The sequence below is a fragment of the Saccopteryx bilineata genome, chromosome 1, assembly GCF_036850765.1.
Source record: "Saccopteryx bilineata isolate mSacBil1 chromosome 1, mSacBil1_pri_phased_curated, whole genome shotgun sequence".
NCBI lineage: Eukaryota > Metazoa > Chordata > Mammalia > Chiroptera > Emballonuridae > Saccopteryx > Saccopteryx bilineata.
Window position 1 is genome coordinate 37170661 of NC_089490.1, and position 14128 is coordinate 37184788.

General features: G+C 42.1%; 1 pseudogene; it reads left to right on the forward strand.

Moving 5' to 3' along the window:
- Positions 1–236: 236 nt before the first annotated feature.
- LOC136319191 (ubiquitin-like FUBI-ribosomal protein eS30 fusion protein) lies at positions 237–13656 on the forward strand (annotated as a pseudogene).
- The last annotated feature ends 472 nt before the right edge of the window (positions 13657–14128 follow it).

Sequence of the window (14128 nt, forward strand, 5' to 3'; positions counted from 1 at the left end):
CTCCCATATGTGCCTTGACCAGGCAAACCTGGAGTTTAAAACGGCGACCTCAGCGTTCCAGCTCAGCGCTTTATCTACTGAGCCACCACAGGTCAGGCCAACAACAGCGTGTTCTAAGCACTCATAGTAAGGTTCATTCTGTCCATAGATGAAAAAAATTACAAGTGAGGATGCCAATCAAGAAGCAATCAAGGATCTTCACAGTAGACGCAGAGGCCGCAGATCAGTTCGCCGACATGCAGCTATTTTTCCGAGCCCAGGAGCTTCACACCCTTGAGGTCACCGGCCAGGAGACTGTTGCACAGATCAAGGCTCATGTAGCCTCACTGGAGGGCATTGCTCCAGAAGATCAAGTCGTGTTCCTGGCAGGAACACCCCTAGAGCAGTGGTCCCCAACCTTTTTTGGGCCATGGACCGGTTTAATGTCAGAAAATATTTTCACGGACCGGCCTTTAGGGTGGAACAGATAAATGTATCATGTGACCGAGACAAGCGTCAAGAGTGAGTCTTAGATGGATGTAACATTTTTTGATCTGGTCATTTTTTGAAAATAAAACATCGTTCAGCCTTAAATATAAATAAAACGGAAATAATGTAAGTTATTTATTCTTTCTCTGCAGACCAGTACCAAATGGCCCAAAGACTGGTACCGGTCTGTGGCCCAGGGGTTGGGGACCACTGCCCTAGAGGATGAAGCTATCTTGGGCCAGTGTGGGGTGGAGAATCTGACCACTCTAGAAGTAGCCAGTCACATTCTTGGAGGTAAAGTCCATGGTTCCCTGGCCCGTGCTGGGAAAGTAAGAGGTCAGACCCCCAAGAAGAAGAAAACTGGTTGAGCCAAGGAGTGGATGCAGTACAACTGGCATTTTGTCAATGTTGTGCCCACCTTTGGCAAGAAGAAGGGCCCCAATGCCAACTCTTTTTTTTTTTTTTTTTTTGTATTTTTCTGAAGCTGGAAACGGGGAGGCAGACAGCTTCCCACATGCGCCCGACCCGGATCCACCGGCACGCCCACCAGGGGGCGATGCTCTGCCCATCTGGGGCGTCGCTCTGTCGTGACCAGAGCCACTCTAGCGCCTGGGGCAGAGGCCAAGGAGCCATCCCCAGCGCCCGGGCCATCTTTGCTCCAATGGAGCCTCGGCTGCGGGAGAGGAAGAGAGAGACTCTGAGAGGAAGGAGAGGGGAAGGGGTGGAGAAGCAGATGGGCGCCTCTCCTGTGTGCCCTGGCCAGAATCGAACCCGGGACTTCCGCACGCCAGGCCAACGCTCTACCACTGAGCCAACCAGCCAGGGCCCCAATGCCAACTCTTAAGTCCTTTATAATCCTGGCTTTCTCTAATAAAGCCACTTAGCCCAGTCAAAAAAAAAGAAAAAATAAGAAAGCAATATGGAACTACTTAAATAAGAGTTTTATTGTTTTTTATTAGGTATTTTGTATTCTTTTATTATTATTTTAAAATTTATAATCTAGTTTTGTGTACCTCTTTTGTTGATCTAATTTAAGTACTAAATGCATGAACTAATAAACTACCTTTCGGTATATATATATATTTTGTTGTTATTTTGTTTGTGTGCGAGAGAGAGAGAGAGAGAGACAGAGACAGAGAAAGGGACAGACAGACAGGAAGGGAGAAAGATAAGAAGTATCAATTCTTTGATGTGACTTTTTAGTTGTTCATTGATTGCGTTCTCATATGTGCCTTGACAGAGGATGGGGGAGGGCTACAGCAGAGCAAGAGACCCCTTGCACAAGCCAGCAACCTTGGGCTCAAGCCAGAGACCTTGGCTTCAAGCCAGTGACCTTTGGGCTCAAGCTAGTGACCACGGGGTCATGTCTATGATCCCATGCTCAAGCCAGTGACCTCAGAGTTTTGAACCTAGGTCCTCTGCATCCCAGTCCGACGCTTTATCCACTGCACCACTGCCTGGTCAGGCTCATTTTTTTATATACTTAAAACAGTTGTTAGGGCAGAGAACCAGTTGATAAATTATTTGAATCCCACCACTGCCTAGGTTATATGATTTTATGTTGAATTTCTTGGCTCAAAACATGTACAGCATGTTACTGTACTGAATACTGCTGGCAGTTGTAACAAAATGTGCTTGTGTATCTAAACATAGAGATGTTACAGTTAAAATATAGTATAAAGGTTTTCTTTAACCCTGGCCAGGTTCATTAGAGCATTGACCTGATACACCAAGATTGAAAGTTAAATCTTGGGTTATTCAAATGATGTGTCTTTCTTTCTCTCTCTCTCCCTTTCTCTAAAATCAATTTTAACATTTTGTTTTAATAGTACACCTGTGTAAGAAAGCACTTACCAAGAATGGAGGTTGCAGGCTTGGAAGTTGCTCTGGGTGTCAGTGAGTGAGTGGTAAGTGAACATGAAGGCCTAGGACATTACTACACACTCCTGTAGATGTTATAAGTACTATACACTTAGGCTACACTAAATTTATAAAAAACAATATGAGTTTAAATCAAGTACAAGAGAAAATGATGCAATCAAAAGACACGGTTATCCCCCTCTCCTTTCTCTCTGTCTCTCTCTTCCCCTCCCACAGCCAAGGCTCCATTGGAGCAAAGTTGGCCCGGGCGCTGAGAATGGCTCCATGGCCTCTGCCTCAGGCGCTAGAATGGCTCTGGTTGCAACAGAGCGATGCCCCAGATGGGCAGAGCATCGCCCCCTGGTGGGCATGCCGGGTGGATCCTGGTCAAGCGCATGCAGGAGTCTGTCTGACTGCCTCCCCGTTTCCAACTTCAGAAAAATACAAAAAAAGAAAGAAAGACACGGTTAACAGATGCAGTAGGCTGCTGCCAGTGTAACATGGCAGCCAACTTTTTTTATATGTAGAAAATGTACACTTTAAAATAATGATAAAAAATATAGTCTAGTAGGTCCTGGCTTGTGGCTCAGTGGACAGAGCGTTGGCCCAGCGTGTGGACATCTCAGGTTTAATCCCTGGTCAGGGCACACAGAAGAAGCGACCATCTGCTTCTTCCCTCCTCCCTCTCCCCCTTCTCTCCCTCTTCCCCTCCCACAGCCAGTGGCTTGATTGGTTTGAGCATGGCCCCAGGCACTGAGGATAGCTTGGTCGGTCAGACTGCATCAGACTCGGGAGCTAAAAATAGCTCAGTGCTTGAGCACTGGCCCCAGTTGGGGTTTGCCAAGTGGATCCTGATCAGAGCACATGCGGGAGTCTGCCTCACTGTCTCCCCTCCTCTCACTTAAAAAAAAATAAAATTAAAGAATTTAAAAAAATAGTAAATATATAAAACAGTAGCATAGTTGTTTACTATCATTACAAGTATTATATACTGTACATAATTGTATGTGCTATACTTTTATATGACTGTCAGCGGAGTAGCTTTATTTACACTAACATCACCACAAACACATGATTAATGATTGTGCTATGACATTACAAAGGCTATGACATCACTAGGCAATAGGACTTTCTCAGCTCCATTATAATCTTACGCAACCATTCTTGGATATATGGTTAGTTGTTGACTGAAAGGTCATTATGCGATGCTTGATTGTATGTGCATATACCAAAGAAATGAATCCTTTCCTGAATAAAACTAATATCTGCCTGTGTTTCTACTTATAAAGAATTACTCCTGGCGTGCAGAAGTCCTGGGTTCGATTCCCGGCCAGGGCACACAGGAGAGGCGCCCATCTGCTTCTCCACCCCTCCCCCTCTCCTTCCTCTCTGTCTCTCTCTTCCCCTCCCACAACGAGGCTCCATTGGAGCAAAGATGGCCCGGGCGCTGGGGATGGCTCCTTGGCCTCTGCCCCAGGTGCTAGAGTGGCTCTGGTCGCAACAGAGCGATGCCCCCGAGGGGCAGAGCATCGCCCCCTGGTGGTCAGAGCGTCGCCCCCTGGTGGGCGTGCCAGGTGGATCCCGGTCGGGCGCATGCGGGAGTCTGTCTGTCTCTCCCCGTTTCCAGCTTCAGAAAAATACAAAAAAAAAAAAAAAAAAAAGCAATATGGAAATATCTAAAATAAAAGTTTAAAAAACAAAAACAAAAAACAAACAAACAAACAAAAAGAATTACTGAAAACCTGACGTAACATTTAACATTTGAAAATACACTACAATTTCTCTTTAGTCATTGCATGCTTTTATTTTTTTATTTAATCAAAAGTGTATCTTTTTTTTACATTCAATATTATTTTGTATATATTTCAGTCATTGCATGCTTTCTTTTAGAGAGAAAGAGACAGACAAGAAAAGGAAGAGATGAGAAGCATCAACTTGTTGCTGCACCTTAGTTGTTCACTGATTGCTTTCTCATATGTGCCTTGACTGGGGGGAGTGGAGGGCTCCAGACAAGCCAGTGACCCCCTTGCTCAAGCCAGCAACCCTGGTGTCATGTCTACGATCCCAATCTCAAGCAAGCACCCCCATGCTCATGCTGTTGAGCTCGCTCTCAAGCTGGACACCTCGGGGTTTCAAACCTGGGTCCTCAGTGTCCCAGACCCAGGCCATTGCTCTATCCACTGCGCCACCTCCTGGTCAGGCAGGCACTGCATACTTTTAAAAGACCAAAGCAAAGCATCTTCTGAAGTTCATGTTTTTTATTCATGCATTTGTGTGCGTCTTTGTGTACGTACATAGACAATTTAGGAAGAAAATATAGTGTAGTTTCACATTAAAATCAGCAGGGTAATTCAGATATTTGCTTGCCTATTTTCAGAAATAAACAAACAAAAAACACCAACAGCCTGACCTGTGGTGGCGCAGTGGATAAAGCGTCGACCTGGAAATGCTGAGGTCGCCGGTTCAAAACCCTGGGCTAGCCTGGTCAAGGCACATATGGGAGTTGATGCTTCCTGCTCCTCCCCTGTTTCTCTCTCTCTTCTCTAAAATGAATAAAGTCCTAAATTAAAAACAAACAAACAAAAAACACCAACATAGGTACATGCATTTGCTGTCTTAACATTTTTGGAAATATTGCTTAAACACTTCTACTTTTCTGATATACTGTTTCAAATATGATTTTCTAAAGCTTATTTGTTTAAACTCATAAAAATTATCTTTCCAAAATATTCATTTTAAGTGCCTGAAGCATAAAATGACTTTAATTTAGTAAATATTTTGTCTTATTACATATGTAATTCATTACTTTAAAAACTGTAAATATTGGCCTGACCTGTGGTGGTGCAGTGGATAAAGCGTTGACCTGGAAATGCTGACATCGCCGGTTCGAAACCCTGGGCTTGCCTGGTCAAGGCACATATGGGAGTTGACGCTTCCTGCTCCTCCCCCCTTCTCTCTCTCTCTCTCCTTTCTAAAATGAATAAAAAATAAAAAAATAAAAAAAACTGTAAATATTTCTCTGTGCTATCACTAAATTGAAATTCTGGAGTGATAAATGTAAAAGAAGCTAATTTAAAATTTTTTCTCTTGTTTGAGCAACTATTAGCTGTTAAAATTATATTATTTATTAGTTATGCTACACTAATTTATAAAACTTTTGTTTTATAACTTTCTACTTGAAATTCTATTGGCATCACAGAGAATGAAAACAGTGATCTAATGAATGCAAAATAAAGGCTTGTATTTAATTAAGGAATTCTTCCCTTTGTACTCTTTGGTATTTGGGAACATTTTATAACATTCTTTATAAAATGAAAGCTGGAAGAAGAGGGGTTGAAAGGTAAGATAGAAAAGCAAAATAGGCCTGACCTGTGGTGGCGCAGTGGATAAAGCGTCAACCTGGAATGCTGAAAACCCTGGGCTTGCCTGGTCAAGGCACATATGGGAGTTGATGCTTCCTGCTCCTCCCTCCCCCTTCTCTCTCTCTCTCTCTCTCTCTCTCTCTCTCTCTCATTCTCTCTCCTCTCTAAAAATTAATAAAAGTTAAAAAAATTAAAAAAAAAGAGAAAAGCAAAATAAAGCCTGGTATAGGACAAAAATACAATAATAACAAAAAAATGAGTAAGATCTGAATTTAACTCTGTTGGAATTCATTGTCCACTGAGAAAGTTAAAGAGCTAACTCTTCACAATAAAGAGTGATGAATGGTCTGACCAGGCAGTGATGCATTGGCTAGAAGTGTTGAGCTGGGACGCTGAAGATCCCAGGTTTGAAACCCCGAGGTCCCCAGCTTGAACTCAGACTCACCAGCTTGAGCACAGTGTTGCCAGCTTGAGCATGGAATCACAGACATGAGCCCAAAGGTCGCTGGCTTGAGCAAGAGGTCACTGGCTCAGCTGGAGCCTCCCCCCACCCCATGTCAAGGCAATATAAGAAAGCAATCAATGAACAATTAAAGTGCTACAACTACCAGTTGATGCTTCTCATCTCTCTTTCTCTCTCTTTCTTTCTCACAAAAAAAAAAAAAAAAAAAAAGGTGATAAATATGTGTTTCAACTGCCAGGATAACTATGATTTGGAGCACAGCCTCCAGAGAAATTTCCAGAGAATGCCCTTAACTTTTTTTTTTAATTAAAAAGTTTTTTTTGTTTGTTTGTTTTTGTTTTGAGAGAGAGAGAGAGAGAGAGAGAGAGAGAGGAACATCGATCTGTTCCTGTATGATCCCTGACCAGGGATTAAACCTCTGTGCTTCAGAACAATGCTCTAACCAACCAAGCCATCCTGCCAGGGCAGCCCTTAACTTCTGATGCAAAATTTGGAATCTCTTTTCCAGGTGAGCAGGGAGAGAGCACGTTAAGAAGCCTTGGCTATGTTCTCAATTTCTAAGATATAATGCATTTGAACATTTAGGTTTCACTCAGTATTTTCCAACTACACACACTTTCTAAAATCTTTTCTGTTTACTAAAACAGGTACTAGATCTGAGTGTAAGGAATATTTAAGTGTGTTTTAAGGCAACACAGACAATTTTTTAATTTTTTTTATTTTTTTATTTTTATTTATTCATTTTGGAGAGGAGAGGGAGAGACACAGAGAGAGACAGGAGAGACAGAGAGAGAGAAGGGGAGAGGAGCTGGAAGCATCAACTCTCATATGTGCCTTGACCAGGCAAGCCCAGGGTTCAGACAATTTTTTTTTTTTTTCATTTTTCTGAAGCTGGAAACAGGGAGAGACAGTCAGACAGACTCCTGCATGCGCCCGACCGGGATCCACCTGGCACGCCCACCATGGGCAACGCTCTGCCCACCAGGGGGCGATGCTCTGCCCCTCCGGGGCGTCGCTCTGCCGCGACCAGAGCCACTCCAGCGCCTGGGGCAGAGGCCACAGAGCCATCCCCAGCGCCCGGGCCATCCTTGCTCCAATGGAGCCTTGGCTGCAGGAGGGGAAGAGAGAGACAGAGAGGAAAGCGCAGCGGAGGGGTGGAGAAGCAAATGGGCGCTTCTCCTATGTGCCCTGGCCGGGAATCGAACCCGGGTCCTCCGCACGCTAGGCCGACGCTCTACCGCTGAGCCAACCGGCCAGGGCCCAGACAATTTTTTTTAAATAGAAGATTCTTCAACTGTTAACTCTTTTGGTGTAATTATCCCAAACTGTCATTGCAAAATAATGTCTATAACATAACAAATTGCAAAGAAGACATTGATACAGTCAATTTGCAATATCTTTTCCAGATTTTCTAAATATATAGCATGCACCTGAATTTTAGACTCATGAAGACTTTCATTTGGAATCTTGCTCCATCACTAGCAAGCTGTTTGACCTGAAAGTGGTTAATCTATGTCTTAGTTTTCCCATCTATAAAGTAGGCATAATAGTACTTGTGTTTAGTCCAGTACCTGAGATACAGAAGTCATTGAATAAATCATGACAGCTCTATGGTCTTTTCTTTAAGGCAGTGGTCCCCAACCTTTTTTGGGCCACGGACCGGTTTAATGTCAGAAAATATTTTCACGAACCGGCCTTTAGGGTGAGACGGATAAATGCACAAAATAAAATTATGTGACTGGCATAAAAACTGTGGTATTTTTAAATATAATTGTCGAACTTACGAGACAAGTGTCAAGAGTGAGTCTTAAATGGATGTAACAGAGGGTCATTTTTTAAAAATAAAACATCGTTCAGACTTAAATATAAATAAAACAAAAATAATGTAAGTTATTTATTCTTTCTCTGCGGACCGGTACCAAATGGCCCACAGACCGGTATCGGTCCGTAGCCCAGAAGTTGGGGACCATTGCTTTAGGCATATCCATAATAGAGGAATGAAATCAATGGTGTCTGGCTTGCGGACCTGGAAAGTGGCAAAATAGAGAGGATAATCCTCATGTTACTTACTTAAAGTAAGGGTCTGGGATTTTATTTGACCCTTTTTGCAAACTGCTAAGTTAGTATGTTGCTGTTTTATGAATACGGGTCAAAGACACAAGACTGATGGGTCAGAGACAAAGGACTTTATTACAGCATAATGAGTAACATGAGGTTCAGGTGGATGCTATGCAAGCAGTGAGTTTGCACTGAAGCTGGGAAATACTGAGCTTTAGGAATTCACTTCTTACAGTAGTGAGTAAGCAAACCTCCTCTTCATCTGGGGGGACATTACCTCATCCCTCAAGGTTGCTAACTGTAAACACAACCACGAGAAATATCCCAGGGACAAAGCAGTAAAAGCCTTGCATTTTTGGCATTTCCAGCAAGAATGTACAGGGATGCTCAAGGCCCAGTGACAACTCCTAGAATTTGGTATAATACCTGACACTGTCAGTGCTTAATGAATAAGTTAATGAGTAAATGAGAAATATACCCACAAACAATAGGATTAGCATATTTATTAAATTTTTGTTGTAATTTTATTTTAAAATAAAAATGAACAGAATAATACTTTTTTTAATTAAGTAAAACCATTTATTATGTTTATCATTGTATCTTATAAAAACATGAGGTAGCCTGAGTCCCTACTAGGAAATATACATATCTATCTGTAATAAATAATAATAGAAATAAAAGAGGACTTGGTTATTGAAACAGAAAAATGGTTAGAGTTTACATTACACAAGTACACATAAAAAAGTACTGAGTTGAGCCTGACCTGTGGTGTTGCAGTGGAAAAAGCATTGACCTGGCACACTGAGGTTGCCAGTTCGAAACCCTGGGCTTGCCCAGTCAAGGCATATATGGGAGTTGATGCTTCCTGTTCCTCCCCCCCCCTCTCTCTCTCCCTCTCTCTCTCTCTCTCCTCTCTAAAATGAGAATAATAATAATAATAATAATACTTATTAGTGAGTTGACAATACAAAAGTAAACATCAATAATTATTGAATTTGCTTATTATTTTTGACTGCCTTCAACTATTCAAGTTATAATTCAGAAAGAGGAGTAAATACAATGAGTAATGGACTAAATATGCTATGTTTAACCTCAAAATCTATTTAGCTGCTCTCCTAACCAACTGTAATTCTGTGGAGCTGCCTTAGCCAGGAGTGTTTTTGGACTTTCCCACCATACCACTTCTTCTCATCCTTTCAAGGCCTACTTTCTCCTCTGTAAGGCAGCTGCTTGTTTCAACCTCAATATGTTCTTTGGGCAACAGTTTCTTAACATGTCTCATTAATTTCTAGTCTGCCTTCCTATCATGTGTAAAATATGACAAATGTGCTCAAGAGCGCTAAGGACAGCAGGGTGTATACATTAAAACAGTCCATGCAGTCAGAAAAGACGTGCCCTACTCAACAGTCACTGCTACAATTTCTAAAATCCTCCAAAATATTGAATTGCAACTAATTACAACAAAAATATAAAAATTTTAACCATATTTATTTATTTATTTATTTTTTGTATTTTTCAGAAGCTGGAAACGGGGAGAGACAGTCAGACAGACTCCCTCATGCGCCCGACCGGGATCCACCCGGCACGCCCACCAGGGGCCACGTTCTGCCCACCAGGGGGCGATGCTCTGCCCCTCCGGGGCGTTGCTCTGTCGCGACCAGAGCCACTCTAGCACCTGGGGCAGAGGCCAAGGAGCCATCCCCAGCGCCCGGGCCATCTTTGCTCCAATGGAGCCTTGGCTGCGGGAGGGGAAGAGAGAGACAGAGAGGAAGGAGGGGGGGGCGCGGTGGAGAAGCAAATGGGCGCTTCTCCTATGTGCCCTGGCCGGGAAACGAACCTGGGTCCCCCGCACGTCAGGCCGATGCTCTACCGCTGAGCCAACCGGCCAGGGCCATTTTAACCATATTTAAAAGGTAGAGAAAACTGAGCATTAACAGAAAGAAAATCTTGAAGATAAATGTCTCAATGAATAAGAATATGAATAAATAAATGCTCTTTTCCTTTCTACAACTCTGTGATGATTCTTTTGGTTCTTCCTTCATTTGGCATCTGTTACTCTCCAGTATTTTTACTATGTCGCTCTCACTATAATGCTTCCATCATCTTTACTTTCTTCAGCTATGAGACCTTCTCTACATAACTTTTATAAAGTGCTGTGATATGATGGCTCATTCTAATAGCTTTATAACTTGTGTTTTCATTTAATTTATATTTTATGAACATAAAATGAATTCTATGTAGACACATGGCAGATGAGGTATTTTCAACTAGAATAAGCTGAGGCCACTTTCTCTGCATTGGTAATGTCATCTGCAGTTTTCCCAAATATAAATATATTAAATATCTAAACTTGAGAAGAAGCTATCTTTTCACTTAAGAGATCTTTTATTATATGTGACTAAGTGGCAAGTTTGGGAGGAACTGATGAGTTCATTTTTGTTTGTTTTTTTAAGCAAGAGGTGGGGAGGCAGAGAGACAACACACACCTGCATGAGCCCCTGCTGTGACCCACCCAGCAAGGCCCCTACCAGGGCAATGCTCTGCCCATCTGCAGAGGCTGCTCTGTTGCTTGGCAACCGAGCTATTTTAGCACCTGGGGTTAGGCCATGGAGCCATCCTTAGTGCCCCGAGCCAACTTTGCTCGAACCATTTGAGCCATGGCTTTGGGAAAAAGGAGAGAGAGAGAGAAAGAGAGAAGAGGGAGGGGTGGAGAAGCAGATGGTCACTTCTCCTGTGTGCCCTGACCAGGAATCGAATCCGGGACTTCCACATACTGGGCCAATGTTCTGCTGCTGAGCCAACCAGCCAGGGCCAAAAGTGATGAGCTTTAAAATTTTAAAAAATATATTATGCATATATTAAGTAAATTACTCTATAGAATGGTTGAAAATGGAAAGTAAAATGCTGCCCTGCCTCTAGTTCTTTTATTAATTACCTTCATAGCTCTATAGTTCAAAATATCTTATTATTTATAGCCTGTCCTATGTTGGCACAATGGATAAAGCATCGACCTGGAACAGGAAGGTCACTGGTTCAAAACCCTAGACTTGCCTGGTCAAGGAATGTATGGGAGTAGATGCTTGCTGCTCTTCCCCCTTTCTCTTTCTCTCTTTCTCTCTCTCTCTAAATGAATAAATAAAATCTTTAAGAATAAATAAATAACATTTCTAGATTTATCAACTTTATTTACTAGGTACTACATATTTACTCCTGATTTAAATTATTTTTATACTGCCTAATTTTCCCATCCACACCCTCTACCAAATTAAATAGCTGTTTTATTTCCATTCTTGATCTGCCATTACTAAGTATGTAAACTCAGGCAAGCTACTTAACCCTTTGTGACTCAGTTTTACTATCTCTCAAATGAAGAAAATCTGAGTACTTTACAGGATTGTTGTAAATATTAAATGACTTAATATATGTGAAGAACTGTGCCTAGCATATAATAAATGTTATATAGGTAATGAATGATCTTGTTGTTGTTTTTCAAATTATTATACTTATAAATTATTACTATTAAATATTAATTTCTCATTCTATCAGTTTAGAAAAATATATACAGTACTGGCTCTTACTTGGTACACTATTCTTGCATTTTTATCTGTCCTTCAATCTTATACCTCTCAATTTATAGAAATTAAATAATTAAGTAATTCAATAAATTAATTTAAAAAAATTTTTTAAATGGTTTTATTTATTGTTTTTTGAGAGAGATAGAGAGAGAAAGAGGGAAAGGAAGAGGGGCAGGATCAAGAAGCATCAATTCATAGTAGTTGCTTTTTTTTATTATTATTTTTTTTTTTGTATTTTTCTGAAGCTGGAAACGGGAAGAGACAGTCAGACAGACTCCTGCATGCACCCGACCGGGATCCACCCGGCATGCCCACCAGGGGCGACGCTCTGCCCACCAGGGGGCGATGCTCTGCCCCTCCGGGGTGTCGCTCTGCCGTGACCAGAGCCACTCTAGCGCCTGGGGCAGAGGCCAAGGAGCCATCCCCAGCGCCCAGGCCATCTTTGCTCCAATGGAGCCTTGGCTGCGGGAGGGGAAGAGAGAGACAGAGAGGAAGGAGGGGGGTGGAGAAGCAAATGGGCGCTTCTCCTATGTGCCTGGCCGGCAATCGAACCTGGGTCCCCCGCACGCCAGGCCGACGCTCTACCGCTGAGCCAACCAGCCAGGGCTGGTAGTTGCTTCTTATATGTGCCTTGACCAGGCAAGCCCAAGGCTTCGAACCAGCGACCTCAGCATTCCAAGTCAACGCTTTATCCACGCATCACTACAGGTCAGCCAATTTAATTCAATACAGTGGTACCTTGAGATATGAACAGACCAACATACAAATTTTTTAAGATAGGAGCTGCGACTCGGTTTGTATTTTGTTCGAGATCCAAGAAAAATTCCGAGATACAAGTCGTGATTCAGGAAGCTGCCGCTAGTTGGCGCATTGGCTCACGGATCCAGTATCGGCAGTTTGATATACGAGTTGACTGACTTATGAGCTCGGTTACAGAACAAATTAAATTCGTATCTCAAGGTACCACTGTAATTAAATCTGTTCTAAACCCATAATGAAGATTTATATGTTTTGCATGAAATAATCTTGAAAATTAATTCCACCAAATGGCAGCATTTGCCTTATTCTTATGACAATATAAATATCATTTATTATACAGTGAAATAGATGATATGATTATACTTATTATAAGTCCAACATCATTACTAGGCACCAATCAAAAAGAGTGTTGCCGGGCCTTGGCCGGTTTGCTCAGTGGTAGAGCGTCAGCCGACATGTGCATGTCTCAGGTTTGATTCCCAGTCAGGGCACACGAGAGAAGTGCTCATCCTCTCCCTTTCACACTTCTCTTTCTCTTTCTTCTCCTCCCCTCCTGCAGCCATGGCTCAATTAGAATGAGTTGGCCCCGGGCTCTGAGGATGTCTTCATGGCCTCCGCCTCAGGCCCTAAAATGGCTCCAGTTGCAAAGGAGCAAGGGACACAGATGGGCAGAGCATTGCCCCATGGTGGGCTGGCTGGGTGGATCCCAGTCTGGGTGCATGCAGGAGACTGTCTCTGCTTCCTCTTCTCTCACTAAAACATAAATAAAAAGTAAATTTAAAAAAGTATTCCCAGCATCAATAAAATTTTTTTTTCTTACATTTAATCAATTCCCGAAGTCATTCTATATTTTAGTTTGTTATATTTAAACCATTGTTTCTCATGAAGCTTTTATTTTTTGCTGATATTTCTAATTGCTTGTCTTTTGTATTGCTGATAAAAGAAACAAGCAGAAGCCTCCGAATCAGCCCAAGGAGCTGGACAAGGAAAAACAGGCATTCAAGCAGAAGAAAAAGAGGAGAAGGAGAAGAAATTCCAAGGAGCTAAAAGTGAAGCATTGGAGAACGGACTGCTGGCAACAGGCAGAATTGAAAAACCTGGCAAAAAGTGAGCTGGTTCTTGTGCCTGGGACAATGATGATCCTTAATTCCATTCCTGTTTTCACATCTGGACTCCCTGCCATCACATCTGTTGCCACCTATAGTGCATCTACGAGTTGATGTTTCTTGCCCTCTCTCTCTTCCTCTCTCTAAAATTCAGTAAATGAAACCTTAAATAATAATAAGTTCCCTTCCTTTTAGTTCTTTTTCTTAATGTTATTAGTTTGTTGAAGAAATTGGGTAATTTGACTTGCAGAATGTTCCACATTTCGGATTTACCCAATTGTATCTTCACAACGAAGGGAACAACAATCTGAAGGTTGCTTCTGAAAATAATCAGAGAAAACCTCCCCCTCCCAGTTTTATCAAGAAATAATTGACATATGTCATGGTATAAGTTGAAGGTACTTTGATTTACATATACTGTGAAATGATTACCACATTAGGTTTAGTTAACACTCATCATCTCATATAGATGCAATA